Below are 13,100 nucleotides of genomic sequence, written 5' to 3'. Positions count from 1 at the left end.
GTTCTGGGGGAAATCATTTGATATCCCAAAATACTCATTGCTTGGGTGAAAAAAATTTCATTTTCTCTGCATACATAAATGATTTAACAAATGTCAGTAATTTAAATAGAGTGTCAACTAAGGATTAATACTTGTATGATCTGCAGTTTTAATTTAACATCATATTAATTACTATTACTATTATTATTATTATTATTGTGTAATGGTAAACACCCCTTTTTTAAAATGTGGAATATTTAAAATAATTACAAAAAAATACATTATAAAATAAATATAATATAAGTGTATTTGAATGATGTATATGAACAGGTAAATACAGGTATTAACCAGTATAGGTACATGATACATAAATTCCAAGGAACAATGTTTGGACGTATAAATACGTAAATTACCCAAATTTTACCGATATTAATATATGATGAAAATTAGATCAAGTTGGTACATCCAAAGTCAAGAGTCTTAATTTTAAGCAGTCATTTTTTGTTGTGTACTTCTGAAATAAATAAACTTAGATACTTGGAACTTAAGCCAAATATATTATATATTTATATTTTTTCAGAAATCATACTTCAATTTTATTTTGGCTCTTTTTGAGGTATTATTAATTTTTTTTTCTGTTTGTGTTGATAACATTTTTTTCTATAAATAAAAAATTATAATAAAATATGATTCCAGTTTATACATTAATCTAAAAAAATATATATAGGTAGGTATTTAAGTTTAAAATTTAACGAAATTTGATATTTAAATTTTAAACGAAAAATGATCTTTCCTCTAACGGTTTTAGATATTTCATTGTTACATTGTTATAAGTATTAACTATATTTTTGGAGAAAAAAAAATAACGTACTATGTAACTGTCTTAACTATATCATTATTTAAAAATCATATGCATAAATACTTTACACTCATTAGTCATTACTGACGAACAAAAAATAATAATTCGATCTACAATTACATAATATTTCTTTGTTAACTATTTATCTTTAGGAAATAAATATACAATATTATAGTTGTTACTTTATAAAATATATAAATAACATTATATTATATATAATAATAAGTGCTTGTCTGTTGGGTATAGATACATACAAGTATACAATACAATGTTTTTAACAAATTTCAGACCAAACACCAAATGAACATGAATGCCTAATGACACCAATGAATTGATATACAATTATTTGAACAATTTTAGAGCCACGACACAAATAATAAATAATTCCAGGTACAGCACATTTGGTAATGCTTGTATATTTATATTTTATATGGTTATGCATATGTTTATGAATATATATTATACATATGTATGTATGTTTTACACTTTGAACCAATGCTTCTCTTGTATACTATTGTGAGTGGGAATCCATTTTGTAACACATTTGTACGCCGGGAGAGTTAAGGTTCCTTCTTTGAAAAACCGAATACATTAAGGTAGACGAATATATTTTAGTAAAGAAAAACAATTTTATTTTTCGTTGCGAATAAATTTAATTTTACTAGAGATTCAAACATGATCCGTATGCTTTTGACAAACGCGTGTAATATACTAATGTGTGTTCCTTTTTTTAAACTACGATATCCTGTGTATAATGTATACTTAACCTATAGTTAGTTGAAACATGCATTCATGTGATGCACACGTCACACGTTAAATGAAAAAAAAGCAGCAAAAACATGTAGTAACTATATAAAAGTAGGTATATAATAGCATTAATAATACTCTTAAAATGATTTGAAAATGAAAACTGTTCATGTGATTGTTTTGAATTCATCCAACACATTTTCCAGGAAAATAATATAAAGAAATAATATGAATTGTTAATTTTAAATTCGGTCGAGCAATTTCATTGCATAATATAAAACAATATATGTATTATTATTATTATTTCAGAGAATAGAGATACGTTGCAACGTATATACATTTCACACGTCTGAAATAAATAAATTACAAGAATAAAATATTCTATTAAAAATTAAAGTAAGCACTCTTTAAGTATAGTTACTATTAAATGTCGGAGCTTTAGTTAAATATAAAGCTTTTGTTATAAATATAAGTTCTCCACACTACAAGTTTGGGTCATAGTATAATATTATTTAATGAAAGTCGGACACAGATTTTATTTAGGAATGCCAGCAGTTATAGCAAAATTACAAACGTTTGAGAAAACATTTTTAAAAAATATTGTTAACTGCTGTATAGTTGGTAAACTATAAACCGTTCATAGCCTAAATAATGTAGACTGATAGTAAAAAATGACCTGCACTCAGAATGTTTTTTTATGAGTCTAAAAATGCATTGTTTATTTATAAAAAGAAAACAATACACAACACTGGTTTGAGGGCCGATGTGTGCTAAGCAAGTCAAGAGTCCAGCACTCAGTCTTTTTATTCGATTCATGGTTTTTATTTTATTATTTAGACTTGACACCTAATGATATACTGTTTAAAAATATATCTTAAGCACTTCGCAACAATTTAAAATTCTATTAAGAATGAATGGTGTTTCTATTCGTATTACTTTCCAACAAAAATAACAGTCAATAGTTATTGGATCGGCCCTGAGCTATATCATAATAGGAAGTTCAGACATTTGGTTTGTGTGTCCTGGATGTAAGATTGTCCCGATGTCCAGAAAATCTTTACCATGACCTCGGTATATTGTGAAACTAATTTGTTACTATATATTTCAACAAAACATAATTTGATAATTTATATTACCCTTCAGGTCTCATATTTATTTTCATTTATTAGATATTTTATTTTGCTCACCAAATTTTATTCATGATTAGGAATCGAGTAAAAATAGATATAATATTGACCCAAATTTTAAAAATATTATTATGTGTTATTCAAAATTAGTTAATTTAGAACCAAAATAAAATGTTAAAAATAGTAAAGTTAAATTTAAAAATACAATCAATATTTAATTTAAATACTTTAAAGTATTAAGACTATTAACTATTGATATAAAATATTGGTTCATTTAAAGCATCGATAACTTAAAATAAAAATATTTTGTCTTTTCATAGAATACATTTTATTTGAGTCCAAGTTTTTATTTTATAAATTTGGTCCAAAATGCATGATAATAATAGCAACAGCCAATGCATACTAATGGAATCAATTTGTCACTAATAATTAAACAAGTCAATAGTAAGTGTATAATATTAAAATGTCTACAAAAAGTACGATTGGTTTCATTTACCCCGGAGAACACACATAAAATTATTAGCAATTAGTGCAATATTCACCTTAACAGCATAGGTAAAAGATAATAGGTACAACAGACGAGAGTGTAGGTATTAGATCAAAGATGTCATTGTCGGCATCAACTTTATTTACACGTCTACCGACTTATAGACGTACAGAGGGTAAAACGTCCTTAAAATAAAACAAATAATAATTAAATAATTAGGTCCATAAATACAAAAGAAAAAAAATTGAAAATTATAAATCTACACTTTTTTAGTAGGTACCTACCTAGACAATACAACGAGCGAACTTTCGCGAAAAAACCATTTCACACTCAAATCCACGTCTTAGCGTTTAAGGCTCAGACTATAATATGAATAATATTGTTTATATAATATGGTGTTTAACTTTCAACAAAGTAGTACACGGACAGCGAACGAGTGTGGACGCGGAGGCTAAATGATGGCTTAATTTAACCCGTTTGCGATGGACGTGTTTTTCGAATAAACAGTGTTATAACTTATAAGTTATACTCGCTGTATAATAGCTTAGCCACGAACATCGTTATTACATTATACACCATGAGCGTATGTACAGGGGGGCGCCGAGCATCACTATAGCTGCCAAGTTTTCGGTCCATTTAAAGTTTGCCGATACGTGGTCCGGTAAAGTTTAAGTGTATTTGAATCTCTTTGACACACCCTTACTTCCATCAACCCTCCCGTCCAACGATCCACCAGTGTTCGTTCAACTCACCCCCACGTGTTAGCGGTAGACATTTTTCCCAGAGGAATTTTTATCCACGTTAAACGGATCAAATACCTTACTGTTTCTCCATCGTTTTACCTTATTATATGTAAAGCTTTATTCATTCCACTATCATTCACAAAAATCATCTTAGTTTCAATATTATGAGTGTTTGAAAAATCGGATTTTTACCGTAGAAAACATTTGAGTTTAATGGTTCATAATATAATATTATCATTATAGTATAGATGCAGTGTTTTTTATTTTATTTCATGCTAATTTTTCATTTTATTTTCAATTAGACACATACCTCATATATGTCTCATTATAGTTGGGTCCCCATTAAAAAAAAAAAACGATTTTCGACGAGTCATTTGCAAACCAGGGTTTTAAACCCAAATTACATATTGGTTTAACGATATGATATCATTGTTATCGAATAGGTAATCAGATGAATGGTTTATCGTTTACTGTTTATGATACACTCTATATACGTTACAATTTAACATAGGTAGTACATAATAATATTTTTACGATTGTTGCCTGGAAAATATATCATATTTCACTGAAATATTAGTGTGTCGTAACGCCCTTAACGACGAAATGATGAAAACCAGTGATCTTGAAGGTAATGTTGTGCAGTCCTGAACGGAATAAAAAATTATTTATCAAAGATGTTTTTACATTTACTGAATATAATGAATTATGTAATTGCTCATCATATGAAAATATACGCAAGTGCCTTAAGTCTATATGGGATTTCGAAATTGCATCATTATTCAACATAATGATTTCGAAAATTTTCAAAAAATATTATCGGATTCTATAAAAAAAAATAATAGTCATTAAGGATCCACAATACTCTCACAAAAGTCCAACGTCTTCGTTTACTACAAAACTGATGTTGTAATATTAATTGTACAAGAAAATATGTGTAACACCCATCGACTGATTCTTTCGGGATTTTATAAATCTTTACAAGATGTGAGCACGGCGTATTGTCAAAAATGAAATATATGTTATTGTAATAATGAAATAAAAATAAAAAATCTTATGCCAGTAAATGATGAAAAAAAAAATGTTATACTTTTTTCATCTAAAAAAAAACAGTATTGTTCATAGTTTCATATACGTATTGTAATACAATATACTATATCATACACGTATAATATGTTTATGGAATATTTCGACGTTGTTCCAATTTTTTTTTGCCAATTATTTAGTATTCATAAAATAAAAATTACCATTATATAATCTGACATTTTTGCTTCTGCTGAACAAGAGCACAGAAATATATGTTCATGTATTTTATTATTTTATAAGCGAATGTTAAAGAGTGGGCAAGCAGGTAACTGTAAAGTTGTAAGTGTCGAGTGTCAATAGACGGGAAAATGGACTCGACGATAAAAAAAATGATAGTTGAATAAGTAAATAAATAGGTACAAATATTAGTAAAAAAAGTTTTTTTAATTAAAACACAATATCAAAAAAAAGGGATTTGTATTTATTTTAATAAGCCAAAAATAATCTACATTGTAATGCAAACATTGTATATTTGTATGTAATATACATAATTACCAATAATGAATTACTCCTAACATAGAAATATTAAAATTCTTAAAAGTTTATCATTTATCTTTCTATGATTTCATAGTTTTTAGATTCCGATTGCAGCGATGAATGTATTTATTAATGATTTTACAATGATGTGTGCTTTTTATTTATTACCTAGCGTCACTTTTGGAGCAGTAAAGATGCTTTGAGTCTTAACTTTGAAGGTGGTTTCTGGTAGATATCAAATTAGACATTTCAAACTTTCACAAAATGTTTGTATTGTCATTTCTTACACATGATACAATTTTCTAAACATTTCGACTATTTTTTTACTATTAATAGATATTTTCAGTTTTTAAATTTTGTTTTTCTTAAAATGTCAATGAAAAATTATCTACTGGGTAGAAAAGCTTAAACATTGAATACAAGATTCCTCTAGTTGTTATTTGTTATTATATCTACTTTAAAATATTAAAGATACGTAGACACAGTATTTTATTTTAAGTTCAAACTTTGAAAAAATTCGTCAAAATCATAAAATGTCGTACTTAAAAATGTATAAACACCGTCTCCGCTTGGTGTCGTTTTTTGTATACAATAATATGTCATGGAATTAAAATTTATCACAATCATTATTTACAGACACCCACTTGACACTTACAACTACATAGTGCAAAGCGGTACTCACTTGGCCGCCATTTTTATTTAATTTTATTTAGAATAAAGGCTTCGACAGCTAGGTCATTAGCCTCGTCGGAACTTAAAACTTTTGCGTTGGTAGGTATTTTATAAAATATACTGTATTATACTCAAAGCCATTCTAATAATATTTAGATTGATTTTAATCTACAGACTATTTATACCATGAACCTACACTATTTTACGGTAAGGTGGTAGGTATTTACTCAAATCTTAATAATATTCACTATTAAAATAGTTAATAATTAATAATATAATAAATGATGCTTGATATAGATTATATAGGCTGACAGACCGTCTCCGCTCAAAATCATTTTTCGTATACAATGATATTATATTATTGAATTAAAATTTAACACATCCATTACAATAACCGACCATCGACATTTACAGCAGAGTGGTACCCACTTTCCCACCTTTTTTTATTTAATTTTATGAGGAATAAAAGCTTTGACCGCTAGGTCATTAGCCTACATTTATGATTTACATTAATATTTATTATTGTATAATTACATTGAGTATAAAATTATATTTTGTAAAGGCATTTACAAAATAATATATCCTATTTTTAAATTTTGATATTTTAAAAAATATGTGTAATTTAGATGGATTTTGACTCTTTGTAGGGTTAATAAATAAAATATTATTTTTAATTTATTATTCCGTAGTTGTAAGACGTTAGTGTCTGTTGACGTCAATAAATCCAATAAAAACATTATCATATAAACTCACTAATAACGTCACTGGCATAGCATGGCAGTACCTACATTACGGATGATAATGACAACAACATTGTTGTTAAATACGACAAAATATAGTTGTGGATACGACATATATTATGATACCTACTCAGTTTGGCACAAAAACGAATCGGTTCGCTGGTAGACAAATCTTTTTTGGCTGCTGTGCCTAACTGCTAACGAGCGTCATAATATATGTGGTGTTCGAAACATTATGAATATTATACCGACTATGGCAGAGTTGTTCGACAGACGTAAACGCGATCATCCGTAATTGTTATTACAGAATAATAGTATGATATATTTGAATATTTGATGTGTTTCGAAGTAAGAAATATTTTCCATATCTTATGAATTGCGCACAGAAATCATAAAATAATATTTCATATATTTACGCCAATTATAGTATATGATATTAAATATATCATTATTTATACTTAAAATAATATTTGTCATAAATTATAAAATAGTACTGTATCAATAGTATATTCTACTAATTTCAATAGGTACTAAATATGTTATACAATTCAATACCAAACTATGAGAAATAGGTTATGTTCTAGTTTATTTTAAATATTATATTAGGATACAAAATTAAATCCTGTAATGATAAATGATAATACTTACTTACTCGTCACGTTTGGCGTTATACATAACATTATTATGCAAATTATAATTTCGTCAAAATAACCATTCAACTGGATCAGGCATTTATGGACCAGTATTTTTTTATTTATTTCAAAATATAATTTAAATTCATCTACATGACCTACGCCATTATTTCAAATAATTTCGTTTATATTCTCGAAATCACACTATTCTTAAAATATTTCTTTATTTTCAGTTATTCTTAAAAAAAATGTAAACAATAATTTTCAAAAGTTTCAATATGAGCTAATTCGTTTATAATCATATCTAGTTACAAATTTCCGATTTATCTTCATGTTTCTAAAAAAAGCATTAAATTATTAAAAAAAAAAAAAAAATATTATCAAAGTACAATTATTAGTTATTACTAGATTATTTATATTAAAATCAATAAATACGGTTTTAGTATTCTGTATGACTTATTCAGCTAATAAAATAATATTGACACTAAGACACTTTTTAATGCATATATCATCGAACATAATTATAAATTATTTATAATCAATAATGATCATCTTCATCTTTCATACCTAATTGAATAATGCACGAGTTAAGATTGAAATAATATTAAACTAATATGAATGGATGATTTACTTATTTACATTAGTATAGGTATCAAAGCTACACAATTTAAAAAATAACCGTTTTTAAACAATCAATCATATCGAATTATAAAAAGAAAAACTTCTTATAATATCAGTATACATAATACATATATATTATAAACAATTAAATTTATTATTTGAAATCGATTAAAAACTCACTGATCGCAAGTACTAATTAGTTATTTTACTTATGCAGGAATGGCACAATATTAGAACGAAATCATAATTTTTGTTACATTATGTTCTACTACTTCGATTTTTTATATTTATATTGCTATACTTCTATATTTTTCAAGATATGTATAATTATTCCATGGTAACATACTCGTATAGTTGTATAGATAATTACGATTTTATTATTAATTATTAATTGTTTATTTGTTTTAATATATCGCATGGTACCTATAGACTATAGACTATAAAGTATTAAAGTATAGGTACATATAATATATGTGCCTGATAAAATTTTTTTGTTAGCATAATTCTATCATTAATTTATTTATTAATATAATTAACACTTATATAACAGTCAAGTCATTAAAAACAATTCAATATTTTTTTTTGATTTTTGAAACGTTAAAATTATTTTTTCAAAACTGTTCTTATATTATAAAATGTTAAGTTTTACTTTTTATTTAAGCACGACTATAAAATTAAATCAATTATTAACAAAACAGTAGTTTAATAACAATAGCAAATTCAATTTTGATAAATATTTTTTTAAATTTAATATTTAATTTATTTTTATTCAACTTATCGAATTTGAGTGTCATTTTTGTGAACATGTCAATTGCCAACAATGTTTAACTTAATACAACTATTATACTAATGAGAACTCAATGGTGTTTATAAAACTTATTCATAATTAATTTTTGTTATCAGTGACTGTGATTTTATTTCAAAAACTCAATCTAAACGTTCTGTGGTAATTAGAATCTCATTAATCATTTTTTTTTTTTATATTTAAAGTAATTAAATAATGCATACAATATATACATACTAGGTAACTTCACAAATTGAAACAGTTATTATTTTCTATTTTACTATTTTTTTTTAGAAAAAAAAATTGTATTTAAAAAGTGGAAAATTATTGATATGTAATAATATACATATTTTTTATTTAATTTATTATTATTATTAACTATTATTTTTTTACCTATAAGTACAAAATGTATCATACGTTGAAATGTATGCCATTTTTATTTACATGTCAGTTATACCTTATATTATACCTAGCATAAATGAATAACAGTTCTAAGTTCTACAGCCGATCGTATAATATTGTATGTATACTGCAGGTATGCCACGTATTTTGCCTCTCAATATTCTAACCTCCTCAAAAAAAAAGCAAAAAATAAGCCGACAGACCAGACAAATAGTTTAACATAATATTAGGTATACTATTTAAAAATCTACTCACTCGATTACGAACGTTCCGAGGAGTATCCCATTTTCCGACAAACCGTTTTTTATTCGCCGACCGACATGATAATTAATAATATTACGTTGACCGCACAACACCGTGAACCGTAAAAGTGAATTATACGGGTTTTTTAACGTATCAAAAAAAAAAAAAAAAAATTAAAAACGAAAATCTCTCGTAGTTTACTCACACGATAAACACGCGATATCTACACCGGGACGAAACTCACGCAGAACCGTAACTATGGCATGCATGGCACACGGTCGGTACGCGAAAACTGTCGGTGGTTGCCGCAAACCCAAAACCGTGTGCCGAGCGGCGACGAGTATTTTGAAATCGATTATCGCCGTTCGCCATCTACCCCGAAACAATCAAACCATTCCGATCTGACACCCCCGAGCAACCCGTCGTTTAAGTCGTATTCACCACCGCACACACATTGTGGTTGTTATTGTTGTGCTTGTTATTATTATTATTATCATCATCATCGTAGGTCGTAGGTAATAGGATGTAGACCACGGTATTCTACTACTGGAGATTGTGTAAAATATTGGAGGGCTAGGTTTATTTATTTTTGAATTAAATTTACATTTAAATAGCAAAATAAATATTTACATTCTCGTCAGACCCCCAATAGTCCATGTATTTTGGTTCCCTCCATCATAAAATATATGTATTACCTTTGTGCAACAAATAATAATACATATGTAGGTACATGACAGTTAAAGTAAATAATCATAGTCAGAGTAAAGTTAAATAATCATAAAATTAATTTGGCCAAAATGTTTATTGTTGACATTTTTTTAGATTCTGAGCTGACAATTGGCTTAACAATTGAAGCATACTTATTTTTGTGCGTCTGACTCGGAAAACACTTTTTACAGTTGACCAAATTGTTCGGATCCTCGATTTTGAGGATTGTTTGGGGTTAAAGAATTTTGTTCTTCGGTGTATTTAAACTAGAAAGTGAAAATTCTGAGTATTTTTAAAAAATAAATTAAGGGCAAACAGGAATTTTTACCCAAAACCAGATTTTGTTGTAGTTCAAAAATGGATAAGTAGAGACTTTAATTTTTTATGAAATGTTTGTAGTAGCATTTTATAGACTAATTGGAAATGACCCATCAAAAAAGACTTTTTATACTGTTAAATATTGGTTGTCTGATGTGCACCTGTGAGCAGCTTCAGGTTTTCTGCGTGCACCGTGGCAGATCTTTAGCCGTTCTAACGTTGCCCGTAGTGCATAACGTGCACACTTCCGTTGTTCTCCCATTGATTTATATACTTATTTTTAACCCTTTTGTTTTGTTTTTGTTTTACCTGATTATTTTAGACTCATGTTTATATTTATATTTGTATGTTATATGCATACTTTTAATGACGTTTATACTAAATATCTATTCTTATGAAATAGGTTATATATTAGTTATTATTGACAAATGTAGGCAGTGTTGGTTTTTTTATTTTTTCTGAGGGTCTTATCTTATAAAATATAAAGACAAATAGAGTTTAACCCATTAATAATTACTAAATAAAATTTAATTCTTACTCAAACGAAAAAACATAACATATCATTCCAGATATGGTATAAATACAGATACACGATAATATTCTTCTGCTGATGTTGTATTTATATTAACTCGTAGAGTCAGTCCACTTGATGTTCTTGAAATCTTTTTTCTACTTGAAAATTATCGGCACTAACTACATATTATTATGAGTCAAATAATATGGATAAACACTTTGTAAATTGAAAAGCAAAATAATTTAAAATGGTCATTATACATTTTATTAACCTGAATTTTAAATACTATTCAAGTTAGATTCAAATTTAATGGTAATATTAGTCCTTAGATTAAAAGAATATTTGTGAATAAACTCGTAAATGGTAACTAATTTGTACAGCAAGATTAAAAATTTACAATTTAGACGTTCAATGGGCGAGGCGGCTGAAAAGTGAAAAGTGATTGTCAGTTTATCAAGGTGCTAATCCACTAATCGACTATAAATGTAGATATTCGAACGGTCGAACTCTATTATCACAAATAATAGATATCGTAATCGTCATAATTTCAAGGAAAATATAAATACCTAAATAGCAGTAGAAAACATTCAAATATACGGAGTAATAATGAAGAAATCACCAGAATTATGTATGACCTATATCCGCATTTAAAAATTGTAATAGCCAGTAAAACCCCGAACGCCCAAGTGAAAAATGTATCACAGGCCACAGCGTAAACTTGTGATCTTGGGGAGGCAAACCCCTGGACCCCCAGCCCCCTCCCCCGTAAAACCACCACTAAATTTAGGTATGATACAATTTTCGTTTTCTGAATAAAAAAGTCATATTATAATACAAAGTTTCATTCATGTTTTTTTATAGCATAAAATATCAAAAATACATAGCCACTTTTATTTTTTTATAAGGATTAAAATTTCAAATAATGACAAAATTCCTCTACATAGAGAAAATTCAAGAAACTATTTTATATCAATTATTGTTATTGAACATTTCAAATTTGTATACCCAATATTTGAAATTGTAACAAATTTGCGTTTAAGTATTTCTTACAAGAATTTAAAAAAAGAAAGTTTAATGTAAAGGCGCATTATTAATGAGTTATATGGTTACTTTAATGCGATATTTCCAATTGTTTTGTTGAAAAGGAATTTTATATCTGCACAAAAAACCGTACTGGTATTTTTGGCTTAATGTATCAATTTCATTTCCAGGTACTTATAAAACCGATCGGCTCAATTAACTCGACGACACCCACGTGGGTGATTAAATTGTTTATATTCTTCAGTTATTCGTAGGTACACGAAAATATGCGATATTATATAACAAATATAATAACATAATAGTAATAATAATAATATTATGTTATACATCGTTGCGTTGTACAACATTTGGTGTAGTGCAATTCAACAAGAACATATTATTTTTATTACAATATTATTTAACAATAATGTCTAGTATAATAATTATGTGCATATGATAATAATTAACATTATTATTGGCATAGGCATATTATATTATTATTCTAATTTATGTATATATTCATTATTCATATTCCTAAGGTCATAAATATTTGGATTTTGGATCATTATCGCAAAAATCTAACTTTGTCCAAATCCAATTTATATATTAATATTATACATCGATCACATCTCTTAAAGCTATTTACTCAAAGTATAGGATTTATTGACGTTTTTATGTTTATTTATTATTTGCTTCATAGCAATCATTGTAATTATTAATACTATCATAACTTATAATAATATGACATATTGTTTTTATTTTTTTTTTTTTAATATAGAAATATTTTAAGCCAAATAAACACAAATATTTTTCTTTTGTATTTATAGTTTGGTTAAATTAATTGTTAAATAAATTGCTTCTGCTGAAATATGTATATTATAAGACTGCATAAAATTCTAATAATATAGTTTTACTGTAAAATATCAAATATTATCACATTTAAT

General features: G+C 26.7%; 1 protein-coding gene across 3 annotated transcripts in view; it reads right to left on the bottom strand.

The window, feature by feature from the left end:
- The window catches only part of LOC111034234, a 289,529-nt gene extending 279,656 nt beyond the window's left edge, over window positions 1-9,873 (bottom strand). For all 3 annotated transcript variants that reach the window (XM_022315353.1, XM_022315352.1, XM_022315354.1), the window contains exon 1: window positions 9,609-9,873. The gene's annotated coding sequence lies outside the window, so the exon portion shown is untranslated. The remainder of the gene's footprint in view (window positions 1-9,608) is intronic.
- Between the last annotated feature and the right edge of the window lie 3,227 nt (window positions 9,874-13,100).

The sequence above is a fragment of the Myzus persicae genome, unplaced genomic scaffold (assembly GCF_001856785.1).
Source record: "Myzus persicae strain clone G006 unplaced genomic scaffold, MPER_G0061.0, whole genome shotgun sequence".
Taxonomy (NCBI): Eukaryota; Metazoa; Arthropoda; class Insecta; order Hemiptera; family Aphididae; genus Myzus; species Myzus persicae.
Note: the sequence above shows the minus strand (reverse complement) of the source record. Positions and strands in the feature narration are given on the sequence as shown.